We start from the raw sequence: 12,640 nt of genomic DNA on the forward strand, positions 1-12,640 counted from the left end.
CGAGGGCGGCCCAGGGCCTAGGCTCCGGCGGGTCAGGCCCGCGTCGCTGGGCAGTCTGCGGCGGCAACCGGAAGCCCGGTGGGGCGTGGCGGCCGCCTCCGCGTTAATGGGGCGGGGACCGGGCCCAGCTGCCCTCGGTCTCCTCTCGGGCCTCGGCCGCCGGGGGCGTGACCTTGGGTGGGCGCGGCGCCGAGTCGCGCTCCGTGGAGCTCCTCGGACCCGGGCTTTGAGACGCTTGACGGACTGCGCCGGGAGGGATTCCCTTCAGGGACCAAGGTCGGACGTTCCTGCGAGAGCCGGCCGCGCTCTGGACCCTGCGTTCCTTTCCTGGGGGATGGTGGCTTCTTTCCGACCAGAGCAGCCGGCGACACCGTCCAGCTCACTGGTGATAGGTGGTGTGGCCGAGTGGCCCCAAGTCGGTTTAGCCGGGCATGGAGAGCATAGGCGCGGAGCTGGCCTGCGCCGTCGAATCCTGCGCCGTGTGCATAGGGGAGCCCTGGTGCTTGACTGGTGCTTCACACGTAAGCCCGGTAGCACCCGTGTCCCTGGCAGTCTGGAAGGCACCTGTTGGCGTTGTCGCTGCTGACGTCTGGCCGCCCTCTGTAGTTGTCCTCAGAGGAAAGCAGAGCTCATTAGCAGGTGAGCAGCCATGTTGCACAGCAGCTTTGTATTTCAGTGTGTGTTTGACCAAGGAAGTGAGGGCAACGTTGCTGGCCCCACCAATTCTTTGCCAGGACCCAGGTGGTGGGCATTTATACTCTTTTTTGGTGCCACCGATGGATTTCTATAGGTAAGAGATGAAGACCCCTCTGCTCAGAGTGATCTGTACTGTGGCCCATCAGAGGGGTCCTTTAACCACTGACCTTTAGCCCCAGGCAGCTTCTGCCACCCTGTTGGCAGATCAGAACTGCCTTGCTTTTGGTTTGGCTGGTGAATGTGGGAACCACCAGGCAGGAAAGTTTGCAGAAACCCTTCCATTACTCATTGAATGCACTAGGAAGGGAAATGGATGGTTAGGAAAGGGTTCTTCAAGTCCTGTTTTCTGATGATTGTCTGCATACTTTGCATTCCAAAGCTTTGTGTAGCTCTCTGAAAATGATCATGAGGGTATTCTAGCAGACACAGAAAGATGGTAATATCATTGCAGGCAAGTTGCAATATTTAAAGAAAACCTTATTTTATTTCTTTTTTTTTTTTTTAAAGAGAGTGAGAGAGGAGAGAGAGAGAGAGAGAATTTTAATATTTATTTTTTAGTTATCGGCGGATACAACATCTTTGTTTTGTATGTGGTGCTGAGGATCGAACCCGGGCCGCACGCATGCCAGGCGAGCGCGCTACCACTTGAGCCACATCCCCAGCCCCTATTTTATTTCTTAATAATGATACTAAAGCAGAATTTTTGCACATAGAGATGCTACTTCCCCTAGGAAATAGCAGTCTTGCTCTTCCATTCCAGGTCCTTTAGAGGCCATCCACACACTACTTCCTCTATTCTGTTGACTGCATGTCCCTGTTAATTTTTTTTCCCTTAGGAAGTTTTCAGGAGTAATTCTTAGTGAATGATGAGAAGGGTTTAATTGGGAACTAGGGATCATTGATTTAGGAGTTTTTTTTTTTTTTTTTTTTAATTCTTTTATACTTGTAGATTTACAGTATGCCTTTATTTATATTTTTATGCTGAGGATTGAACCCAGTGCCCCACACATGCTAGCCCAGGAGTGTTAGTTAATAAAGAATTAACAGAAGGCTGAGGGCTCCAGAGCTGCACTGTTGGCAGTTGTGGAAGGTCCACACGCAGGCATAGCCTAGAGTCAGAAGGCAGTGAGGGCTAGGTGCCAGCAGGCATGGAAATGAGTGTTCCTTTTTAGTCAAGGGTGCGTTCTCTTGCAGGATCATGGGAACTGGTGGGTATTGGACTGAATTTTCTGGGGAGAGTTTAACTGCTTTCTTGCTGAGTAAGTCTTTAGACATGCAGGTTTGGGAGCCTCAGGCGGATTCAAGTTGTGGACTCGAGATGTCTACCTCCTCAGCCTCAGGGCTGGTGGTGGGCTCCTGGGTACCTGGGTACTGTTTTTCTTCAGGTGTTGTTTTCAGCATGTCCTAGCCCTGGGCAGGTTCTGTGCTGCACCCCCATGTCCACCACAGTGGGTGGACCAAGGCAGGCCTTCCCATAGCCCTATGCAGCCCTGCCTGGCAGGGTGTTTAGGAGCAGCCTTAGCCTCTGCCTACTGGATGCCAGGAGGATCCCCTCAGTGCCTCCAGACATTGCCAAGTATCCCCTGGACAGAGTCACACCCGTGAGCACCTCTGGATCTTGCTTTAGGGGACTTGTTCTGTGTTCTTAAGGGGTACAGGGGTATGGGTTGTGAGATACACCCTGTGTTCTAGTTGTGACTAGGACCTTCTGCTCCCAGAGGCTGTCTGCTGTCAGGTTGTAAGTGATGGTCCTTTGGAGTAAGGAGAAACTGGGATGTATAGTTCATCTTGAACTAGAAGCTCTGGCTTTAAAAGTTTTTGTAATTTTTTTCTTCAAATTTTTATGCTGTATAGAGATCATTCCATTGATATTTCTTTTTTTCCCTTCAGGTAGTTGAAGTAAACTAGCATTATCTCTGCCTTCTCTGTTACCACCCAGATCAGGTAGGAGTCTGCAGGGCCCAGGGGCAGGGGCCTGGCACTTGTTGCTGGGAGACCTGGCTCTGGAATCTCACTCTGCCTCAAGTCTTGCATGGGCTCAGCTCTGTCCTTTCCTGGAGCCCAGCGAGGGGGTTCCCAGCTCAACTTGCTTGGTGGTGTCATCCTCTCCTCAGAGACACTAGACTGAGAATCAGAGGTGTTGTTCCCAAACTATTCTCTTGTGGTTTGATTTTTTTACAGGAATATTTAAATTTCCTGCCTTTCCTTTGAGGATAATCATGTTGACCAAGTACTGCCCTGCAGTGTCATAGCCTGGGTTGTATTTGACAGAGTGCCTCAGATTATAACTTCTGGTGCAGTTTTCCAAACGTGTTCTTGGCTAGATTTGGGAGAGTCATGGGTTCTTAAGTGGGAGAAACACTGGTGACTACAGTGTTTGGCTTAGGAGCTGGATTCCTTGATGGGTTTGGTTCCAGCTCTGTTGCCCTAGACCCTGCTTGGTGTGTGAAGTAGACCTGATTCTTCCCAGGAGGGTTGTGTTATGCTCAATACCCTTCTCTTACCCTTTACTGGGTGTGCACTGTGTTTACCCCTTCCTTTTCCAGGCCTGGGCCCTGCCAGTCCTACAGAGAACCACCCACTCTTGTCTGAAGCAGCTTCATTCTGCCCTTCTGCCTCCTAAACCCACCGTGTGGGGGCACAGCTGAGGCCCCTTCCTCCTGGGAGCTGGGCCACCCTTTGTTTCCCCCCACCATCATTCTCATGTTTCATGTCGTCTGTTGGACATGGGATGGAGCAGACACTGTTCTGTTGGTGCTTCTGTGTTTTCTTCTTCTGGGCTGGTGGACATTGTCCTCTTCTTATCTGTGCCTTTCTGGGGGGATAGGTCCTGCAAGGAGGAGGCAGGCTTGGATTCCCGCTAGCTGCTAGGGTTGTATTTATTTATTTATTTTTTAAGTACTATTATTTTAAGCAGAATTCAAGTTAGGAAAAGAAAGACTTTCTAATACCTAGTTTTTAGAATGAACAGACCACTTTAGGACTAAAACAAAGCTCATAGCAGCCAAGGAGCTCGAAAGCTGGGTGTAACGGCCCAGCCAGTGGCCTCAAAGCTGGGTGCGGCTCAGCTGCAGGCACTGATGCCCTTGTACCTTCACCTGTACTCCTGTAAGGGCTCTTTGTTAACCCTTCTGGTTGGGCACTGTGAGGAGCTTGGAGTGTCGGGAGGAGACAGGCAGGGTCCCCCTCCCTTGCATTCTACACTGCAGCATACAGAGGGCATTGAGCAGGTGAGCACAGATCACAGACGTTAGGTGCTGTGAAGACACTGCGGAGTCAGGGTGACTGATGGGCAAGGCTGTGCTGAAGTTTTGGCAGCCTTGCACCAAAAAGTACACAGTTGTTCAGGGTGATGTGATTCACTCCTGGGCCTGTGGTGCAGAGGTCAGTGAACAGGAAGCAAGCCCCAGGAGGCGAAGTGGCACTGGAAGGGAGAAGAGTCACACAGTTGCATGCAGTGGGTAAAGGTGCCTATCTGCAGAACTGCAGCATGGGATGCCTAGGTGTGATCTAAGTGCTGTGAAGCTTAGGCTGCTGACTGCTGGGGTGCAAGGTGTTGCAGGGCCAATAGTTTGAGAATCTGAAAAAAAAAACACAAAAAATTGTCCACTGTTTTGGTAACTAGGAACTATTCATTCATATGAATAAAGCGAAACACTCAGCAGCACTGAGGGCCTGGCTTTAGCTTCCTGACAGAAGCTCTGGTGCCACCCAGTACCTGCCTCCGCCTCTGGTCCAGTTTCCTTTCTGTGCTTCCCACCACCCTTGCCTTGTCTCTTTTAAACCTCCTTTCCTTTCGCACTCACCCATGCCCCCTCCTGACAGCTGATGACCTCCTTCAGCTGCCGTGGGTCCTCCTGCCTGCTGCCCTTGTTTCCCAGGGTCAGTGTGCAAGTAGCCAGCTGCTTCTCCCTGTCTGCCCGCCCCTCATTTGTCTGTGCTCTCTAGTTCAGGTCTTGCCCCGCACTGGTGTTGAGGATGCAGGGCGTGGTTGTTCCTCTGGGTGACCACCCCCAGCTAAACCCTGGCCCTCCCTCCACAAGACTGCATGTCTTTTAACCTTTTCTCTGACTTTTCACTCTTTCATGTCCCCAGATAACTCGTGAGAAGTCCCACCTCCCGTAGCTAGCCCCAGAAGGGCATCTGTCTCTGTATGTCTGTAAGGTGGACAAGAGATGCCATGAGCAAGACAGAATGCCAGATCCAGGCCTGGGAACCCTAGACCTGGCCCTTACTGTTCCAGCCTTTCCGCCCCAGCTGAGGACGGTATGGTCCTGCCACTTGTTCTGTGGTTAGTAGGATCCCTTTGTTTTAAGGCAAGGACTCCACCACTGAACTTCACTCCCAGTCCCTGCCCTTTTTGTTTTGTTTTTTAATATTTTCATTGTAGATGGGCATAATACCTTTATTTTATTTATTTTTATGTGGTGCTAAGGAACCCTGTGCCTCACGCATGCTAAGCAAGTGCTCCGCCACTGAGCCAGCCCCAGGCCCTGGGGGTGTTTTTGATTACTCTGCTTCTCTTGTTTGGTCTTGAGATCACCTTGATGTCTGGTCCACAGTGGCTGGTGGGCTGCAGCCTTCACATCTAGCAAGGAATTGTGAAGTAAAAGCTGTGCTGCCCATTTGGACCCACTACCTGCATGAAGCCTTCCCAGAAGTCCTGTTGAGCGTTTATATTTAAGCCCATTGGCCAGAGGATAGGGTGATCATTTCCAGCTTTAAAGAAACCTAGAAAAAAAAATCTATAGCCCGTTTGTGGGCTTGTTGCTACTCTAAACAAAATTGGGATTTTGTGGTTCTATTTGATCTCTGTCCCTGTTTTGGTGTCTTTATAGCATTAATCATAATCTGACAGAATTACCTACCCGTTTTTTTTTTTTTTCTCGTCAGACCTCTCCTTTAAAATAAATGTCAGCAAGGGCAGGGGCTTTGTGCCTAGCATGGAGTCACAGTAAACAGCCATTTGCCAAATTAATTGTCCACTGTCTGGTTGGAAGATTCCTTAATACTTTGAGTCTTACTTTTGTTGACTTGCTGCATTCCAGAGTACTGTTTATGGCATGCAGGGTCATCTGGGTGTGGTCAACCCTTTGTGCTTTCTTTTCCACCCTCCTCTAGCTCCTGTGTCTTTTCCATGCAGCCTCAGCCCCTGCCTGCTGTTACCAACAGAATTCCAGCCCAGGGTCAGTACTCCATTTGGCGTGTGTGCTGGCCCCAGCGCTGTGCCCATTGCTGAGGAAACCCTGAATGTTCAGTGCCCGCCTCCATCCAAGGACCATTCTGTGGATCCCCCTTTTTCCTTCAGCCTGCAATACTTGACCTGCATCTGTGTGCTCTGCGCATGGCTTGGTTCGCCTGTGTTTGCTGTCTCACTCCCATGGCTGGGGATGAGTGTGTGTGCCCTGCTCCAGGGCCAGACTTTGTTCACCACACCCACACATTGCAGTCTTCCAGTTAACCAAGACCCATATTCACCCTCTACTTGGGCCCTGCTTTTGGTCTGTGGTGTTGCCTCTCCTCTGCTTTTGACCCCTTGTCCATGCCAGTTCTGTGGCTGAGGTCACCAGTGACCCCAGGGTGCTACCCAAGCCCACAGTGGTGTTTGGGGTCTTGACCTTTAAAGTGTCATAGCCACTGACCACTCCTTCTCCTTGAAGGATATTCCTGTTTGGCTCCCAGGTGCCACTCTTGCCTGGATTCTGCAGGTTCACATTACCCTTCAGCCTTGCTGAGTATTGGTGTGCCCTGGACTCAGTCTTTGGCATTGGTCCTTGCTGTCTTGTTGATCTCATGAGTTTTATTAACAGGAAGGGCCCTCTGTGTACAATGCTCACTCTGCCCTGGTGCTCCTGCAGCCTAGAAGACCTAGCTCTTCACTTGGATCTCTAGAGTGCTTGGCAGAGTTAAAGCCAAACTTCATCTTAACTGCCTCCTCATAGACCAGCCCCATCTTTCTTCCTCTGTAAAGGGCAGCCCCTGAGCCAGAACCTTAGAGCTGGCCTTGACTCCTTTGTTCTCACAGCGGCACCCCACCACCTGTACACTCTCTTTGCTTGACTTGAGAACGTTTGCGGGTCCAGCTGCCTCCTGCTTTCTCTCCTGCTGCCGTGTACCTGGACGCCTTCATCTCTGGGGAGGGGTTGAAGTGGTCTCCTGGCTAGTCTCCTGCTCTGCCCTTACCCACTAATCCCTTCCTCACCTTGCCTTCAGATCACAGGCCATGTGGTTCTTCTGCCCTGGAGGCTTCCACCTGGCTTGGGTAAAGGTCAGGGTCATTGGAATGGCCACTTCAGTCCCTTCATGATGGCCCTTCCTCCACTGCTACTGGGCACTTAGCCACAGTGGCCTCTGTGCTGCTGCTGGACTTGCTGGCCTGCTCTTCCCTCAGATGACCCTAGTACTTTTTCTTCCGGGCTTCATGCCCCTGTTCAGTGAGCATCTCTGGTCATTGCTGATACTGGCAGCCCTACTCCGTCTCTCCCTCTCTCCTTCTCAGCCAGCGTTGCCTTCCAGTTTGCTGTTTTGCCTCTGTATTTCTGGGCACTGGGAATAGAAGCTGTGCTGGAGGACAGAGATAATTTTCAGTCAACAAATGAAATGTTAAATGTTGTTTGGGCAGTTCTGCCAAAGCAGTAAGAATTGACTCAGAAGTCAGCGCAACTGTTAGGAAAGGTCAGCAGGGTAACTGGGCACACGAGAGACACCCACAGCTTAGTCACGGCCAGGGCCCCGTCAGTGGCAGTTAGAGCATATGGTGGGGGAAATAACCCATTCACAGTACCTTCCAGTGGGAACAGATGTCCAGGGTAGAGGTTGGCCAGCAGCAATGTCACTGAAGGAGCCTTTAGAAAAGGCTGTACTGACAGGCTGGCATTAGTGGGAAGTACTGAGTTCTGTGTGGAAATGGTGAGGATGCTTGGTACTTGTGCTTGACTTGGTATTTCTTTCTTGTAATAAGGAGGCCAAGAAGAGTGGGGCTCTGCTGACCCAGAACCAGGGATGGGACTGCTGAAAGGATGATCTCAGCATGACCTCCGCAGAGCTTCAGGCTGTATCAAATGTCTCACCTACAGAGCAAGAATAAGCCTTGCTTGTGGGAGGTGCCTGAGCTGTCACTGGTGGGGCTTGTGGCTTGTTCTGTGTGGGCCACTGAACTGTGTGGGTACCTGTCGTACTGCTTGCCTGTCATGCTGTGGCCATGCTGCATTGTGTGCATGCCCTGTGTGTGTTGCTGCCCATGCACTGTCCTTCCTACAGTGGACCAGTGACGTAAAGTGACCAATGGGTCGAGGGTGGTATCATGACATGAGCCCACGGGAGCAGCGTGGTGGTGCGATAGTGCCCCTCCTACCTTGCTTCCTCAGCTACATCTCACCACAGCCTTCGGGAGGTTGACCAGAAGCATGTCATTTTTCAAGAAGCCCATTTAGAACAGAGTTTGAGCCACTTCTGTCCCTGATGATCCTCCCTCAAGGTGCCTGCTGTGCTTGGGGCCATCAGTTCGTGACAGAGCCACTGTGATTTGCAGTACTCTCTGTACCTCTCCAGACAGAGGGACATGTACCGCCATCCAGGGCAGAAGGTGTGATTAGCTTCTTTAGTTGTTGGAGATAAAAAGCCTTGTGCACTTGGGAGATGCTCCTGTATTAGTAGAAGGCAGCCAAATACTTTATGATGGTAAACCGAGATGCCTGTTTTTGTAAGCAACTGCTGTCAGAAGACCTACAGCAAATATTGAAGAAGATTTGAGGAGGTGTCCTAAAGCAGATGATGAAGCGTGGGAGGGTTGCCACAGGGTGGGATGCAAGTACAGATGTTTCCTGAGTCTCAGCTCAGGGTGTTTGCCAGACTGGGTACAAGTATGAAAACAGGAAGGATTACTCTTGTGAATGCCTGACAAGGAAAGATATCCTAAAGGAAATGCAATTTAACATCAGCTTGGCAGGTTGACCTTAGAGGTAGTCATGCCACAGATTACTGAGGAAGAACTGGGTAGATCTGATTTTAAAAAAAGAAAGAAATTTAAATATTTGGCATAGCCAGGCAAGATAGGTCCAGAATTTAAAAGCAAGTAACAGATTTTCAAAAAAAATCTACCAAATACCAAACTTTAGAGAGCTGATTCTGGTTTATAAGAAAGATTCAAGACCTCCCCTTTCCGTGTGGTGTTGGACAAGGAATACAAACAAAAAACGTACAGGAGGAAAAGTGTTTTAAGTTGAACTACATAAAATCACTACATTCATAGTTTTTAAAATGGTGACTGAATACTTGTAACAAAGATATTCTTAAAGCTTCCTACAGAGAAAAGCCCAGGGCTAGATGGCTTCACTGGTAAATCCTGTTAAACGCATGAAGAAGAATGATACTTCCTGACTCATCTGTGAGGCCAGTATCAACAGAGAGCCTCAGACCAGCAGTCTTCATTTTGCTGTAGGTGTGTGAGCTTCTGTCCAGACTCAGTTCTTTTGCATCCATCTCCATGTCTACTCTTGCCAGGACACAGTTTTGATTGTTGTAGCTTTATAAGAAGTTTGGAAATCAGGAAATGTGCGCCCTACAACTTTGCACATTTTCAGGATCGTTTTTCCTTATGAATAATTATGGATGCTCAAGTTCTCAGTAAGATATTGGCAAATGAACCCCAGCAATGTATGAAAGGAAGTGCAAAGGAAGTGCAAATGACTGTGGTTCACGTGAAGCATTCAGTGACTCCTCCATGTGAATACAAAAGAAGGACAAAAAGCACAGATGCAGAAAAAGCCCTTAGGGGCTGGGGATATAGCTCAGTTGGTAGAGTGCTTGCCACGCATGCACAAGGCCCTGGGTTCAATTCCCAGCACCAGATAAAAAAAAAAAAGAAGAAAAGAAAAAGCCCTTGACAAAGTTCAACCCTTTTCATCAGCAAACTAGGACTAGAAGGGAACTTCCTCAACCTGATAAATGACCTCTTTAAAAGCCACATGAATGTCAGACCTATTGCTGGCAGCCTTTCTCTGAAATCAGCAACAAGACAGCAATGCCAGTTCTCCCCATTTAAATCTGACACTTCTGGAGGTCCTAACCAGGGTAGGTAGGCAAGAAAAATAAATAAAAGGCATTCAGAGTGGAACGAAGGTTTATTTGCAGATGGCATGGTCTTGTCCTGTCTAACTGTTTACGGAACACAGAGGAAACACTTGCAAATCATCTATCTGGTAAGGGTCTAGTATTTACAATATTAGAAGAACTCGTATAGTTCAGTTACGAAAGGCAGATAACATGACTTAAAAATGAATACTAAGTAGACGTTCTCCAGAGAAGATGTACAGATGGCCAGTAACCACAGGAGAAGATACTGAGCATCATTAGTCCTTCAGAAAATGCCAGATGAAGCTACAGAGAGGTTCCAGTTTATCCTCACTAGAATGGCTGCAGTGAAAAGGATGGCCAGTGACCAGTGCTGAGCACGGAGGAATCCAAGTACTCTGTTCTGCTGGTAGGAACATGCAGTGGTGCGGCCACTATGGCACGGGGCCTGGCTGTTTGACAGGAAGTCATATACAGAGTTACTGTCCATTGCCTAGGTATACCCCCAAGAGGAGGGAGAACATCCTCACAAAACCTCGTAAGAGAACACTGATGTTTTTCAAAATTTAGCTTAAGAAGCAGCAGCCAGATTGTCAGCTTAGGCTTGCAGGGAGCTCTGATCAGCCATGGAAGAGTTACAGAGCTGCCTCGTTGATGAACATCAGCCATGTTCTGTTAAGTGGAGGGAGCCAGACATACATGTCTCCGGAAACTCCCGAACACACACACACAGATCCACAGATGGGTCAGGTAAATGGCTGCTTGCCCAGCCATTCACCGGTCTAGAAAGGACTTCAGTGGCATGGGAGTTGTTTGTTGTTGAGAAGAATATCTTCTCAAAGGAGTTGGCGAAGAAGTTATACAACGTTGCTATCACACTGAAAGCTGTTGACCCTTTAAAAGGGTGAGTGGTGTAGTTGTGAATTGTGTCCACGAGAACAGTGTCACATTGATGTTTTGCATGGCTCAGCCCTTCTGAGGAGTGCACAGGCACGGTTCTGGTGGGCACCTGTGGCATGAGGCCCTGCACACAGAGTGGTCTTCAGGGAGACCTGTGGAATAGCAGGGTCAAGGATGAGGCATAGTTGTATCTCCTGTCACCTCCAGTAGGAGGATCTGAGGCCTGGGTTCCATGATTCCCACCAGGGCAGAAGCGTGAGCTTCCCTGTGGCAGCAGAGCTTGTGATCTGTTGCTGGTCCAAATGGCTGTGTGCTGAGTTAAATATACCCTGGTCTTTAAAGAATAAAATAATGCAAAGTGTCTAACAGTTATTAATTGTGTGTTCAAGTGAAAATATTTGGAAATTAGACAATTTCTTGTGGTGGTGGTGGCAGGGATTAACACAGGTTCTCACACATGCTAGGCAAGTGATCTACCACTGAGTTACGTCCCTAGCTCAAATGAAAATATTTGGGATGTATTGAGTTAAGTAAAAATATATTAAAACAGATTTCATATTTTGTTTTGTTTTGTTTTTGTTTTTTGCAATCCTGGAGATGGAACCCAGGGCCTCTTGCACATTCTAGGGAGGCCCCATACTGAGCCCTCGTGATTTCTTTTATTTCTTTTTTGAGACATGGTCTCCCCAGGTAGGCCTTGAACTTGCTATCCTGCTGCCTTAGCCTTCTGTCAGCTGGGATTACAGGTGTGCACAACTGTGCCTGGCTAAACTTATTGTGGCTACTAGAAATTAGAAATTGTGTGTGTGACTCACATTGTAGCTCTACCAGGTGGTGCTGACTGTGCTCTGTTTACCTCGCACCTACCCCCATGCTAGGGCTTGAACCAGGACCCGGAGCCTGCCAGGCAGGCACCCTGCCACCACCCCCTTGGTGTTTGTGTTCTGAAGTTTCTCTTCCTGCTTGGTCTGTATTCATGAGAGTTAAGCTGTGGTAATCCTCACCATCTTACTTTGTTTTCTTATTTTCTCTACATTTATCTCTTTATTTCTTTGTTGGGTTGATAGGTTTTCTTTGTTCCGTTTAATCTCCTTTTGTGGTTCAGCCCATTCATAGCCAGGCCCCACTTCATGACAAATCAAGAAAGTCTCCACACATGGCCACATGCGTTCTGGCCAGGGAGTGCCTTCTTGGAGAGCCTCTGCTTTGGGCAGCTCTGCCCACATGGAGGAGTCCAAGCGTGCACCTTGTACCAGTGTCTGCATGCTGCGCTCGGTGCTGTGTGCCCAGCAGTCCTTCACCCTTTCCCTTGCTGGTCCGGTTTCTTTGTAGGGGGCATCCCTGCTGATGAACATCCAGACCACACAGGTCTCTGTGTGGCTGTGTTCATTTCTCTAGGAGTGGGACTGCTGCATCATCTGGTAGGTGGTCTGCCTACCAGGATCTGCTGGTCTGCCTACCAGAATCTGCTGGTACCAGGCCAGGTGTTCCTCAGTGTCACTAGCCTATTCAAACTGTTCTTCTGATAACCAGGGTTCTCCAGAGAAATAGGACTAACAGGATATATGTGTGTTTGTGTGTATAAGATGACGTAAAACCAGGAATTGGCTTATGTGATTGTGGAGGCTGGGAAACCCCAAGATCTGCAGTCAGCAGGCTGGAGACCAGTAGAGGCTGGGGTAGTTGTTTTCTAGTGAAAAGCCTGAGAAGCAGGAGAGTGGGCAGTGAAGTTCTAGTCCAGCAGCAGGCAGGCTTGAGACCCAAGAAGACCCAGTGTTTCCCTCCAAGTCCAAAGCTAGAAAAAGCCGAGGTCCCACCTGGGCGCTCAGCCAGCTGAATGGAGCCACCATGCCCTTTCTCCGCCCCGTTCGCTGTGGTGTCCTTCACGCTGCTCCTGCGCTGCCAGCCCTCCCTTAGGTCTTTTTTTGTGGACATTCTGTTGTGCTCTTCAGCTGTCAGGAGAACGGGTTGT

The 12,640-nt window shown here is 49.2% G+C and overlaps 1 protein-coding gene across 2 annotated transcripts in view; it reads left to right on the top strand.

Moving 5' to 3' along the window:
* Positions 1-252: 252 nt before the first annotated feature.
* Maea (macrophage erythroblast attacher, E3 ubiquitin ligase) overlaps positions 253-12,640 on the top strand; it is a 37,822-nt gene continuing 25,434 nt past the window's right edge. The window contains exon 1 of one of the 2 annotated variants that reach the window (XM_048784021.1): positions 253-276. The gene's annotated coding sequence lies outside the window, so the exon portion shown is untranslated. Of the gene's footprint in view, positions 277-316; positions 636-12,640 lie in introns of those variants that run through there. The other variant, XM_048784020.1, reaches the window with a different exon arrangement.

This window comes from Marmota marmota, unplaced genomic scaffold (genome assembly GCF_001458135.2).
Source record: "Marmota marmota marmota unplaced genomic scaffold, marMar, whole genome shotgun sequence".
NCBI classification, from domain to species: domain Eukaryota; kingdom Metazoa; phylum Chordata; class Mammalia; order Rodentia; family Sciuridae; genus Marmota; species Marmota marmota.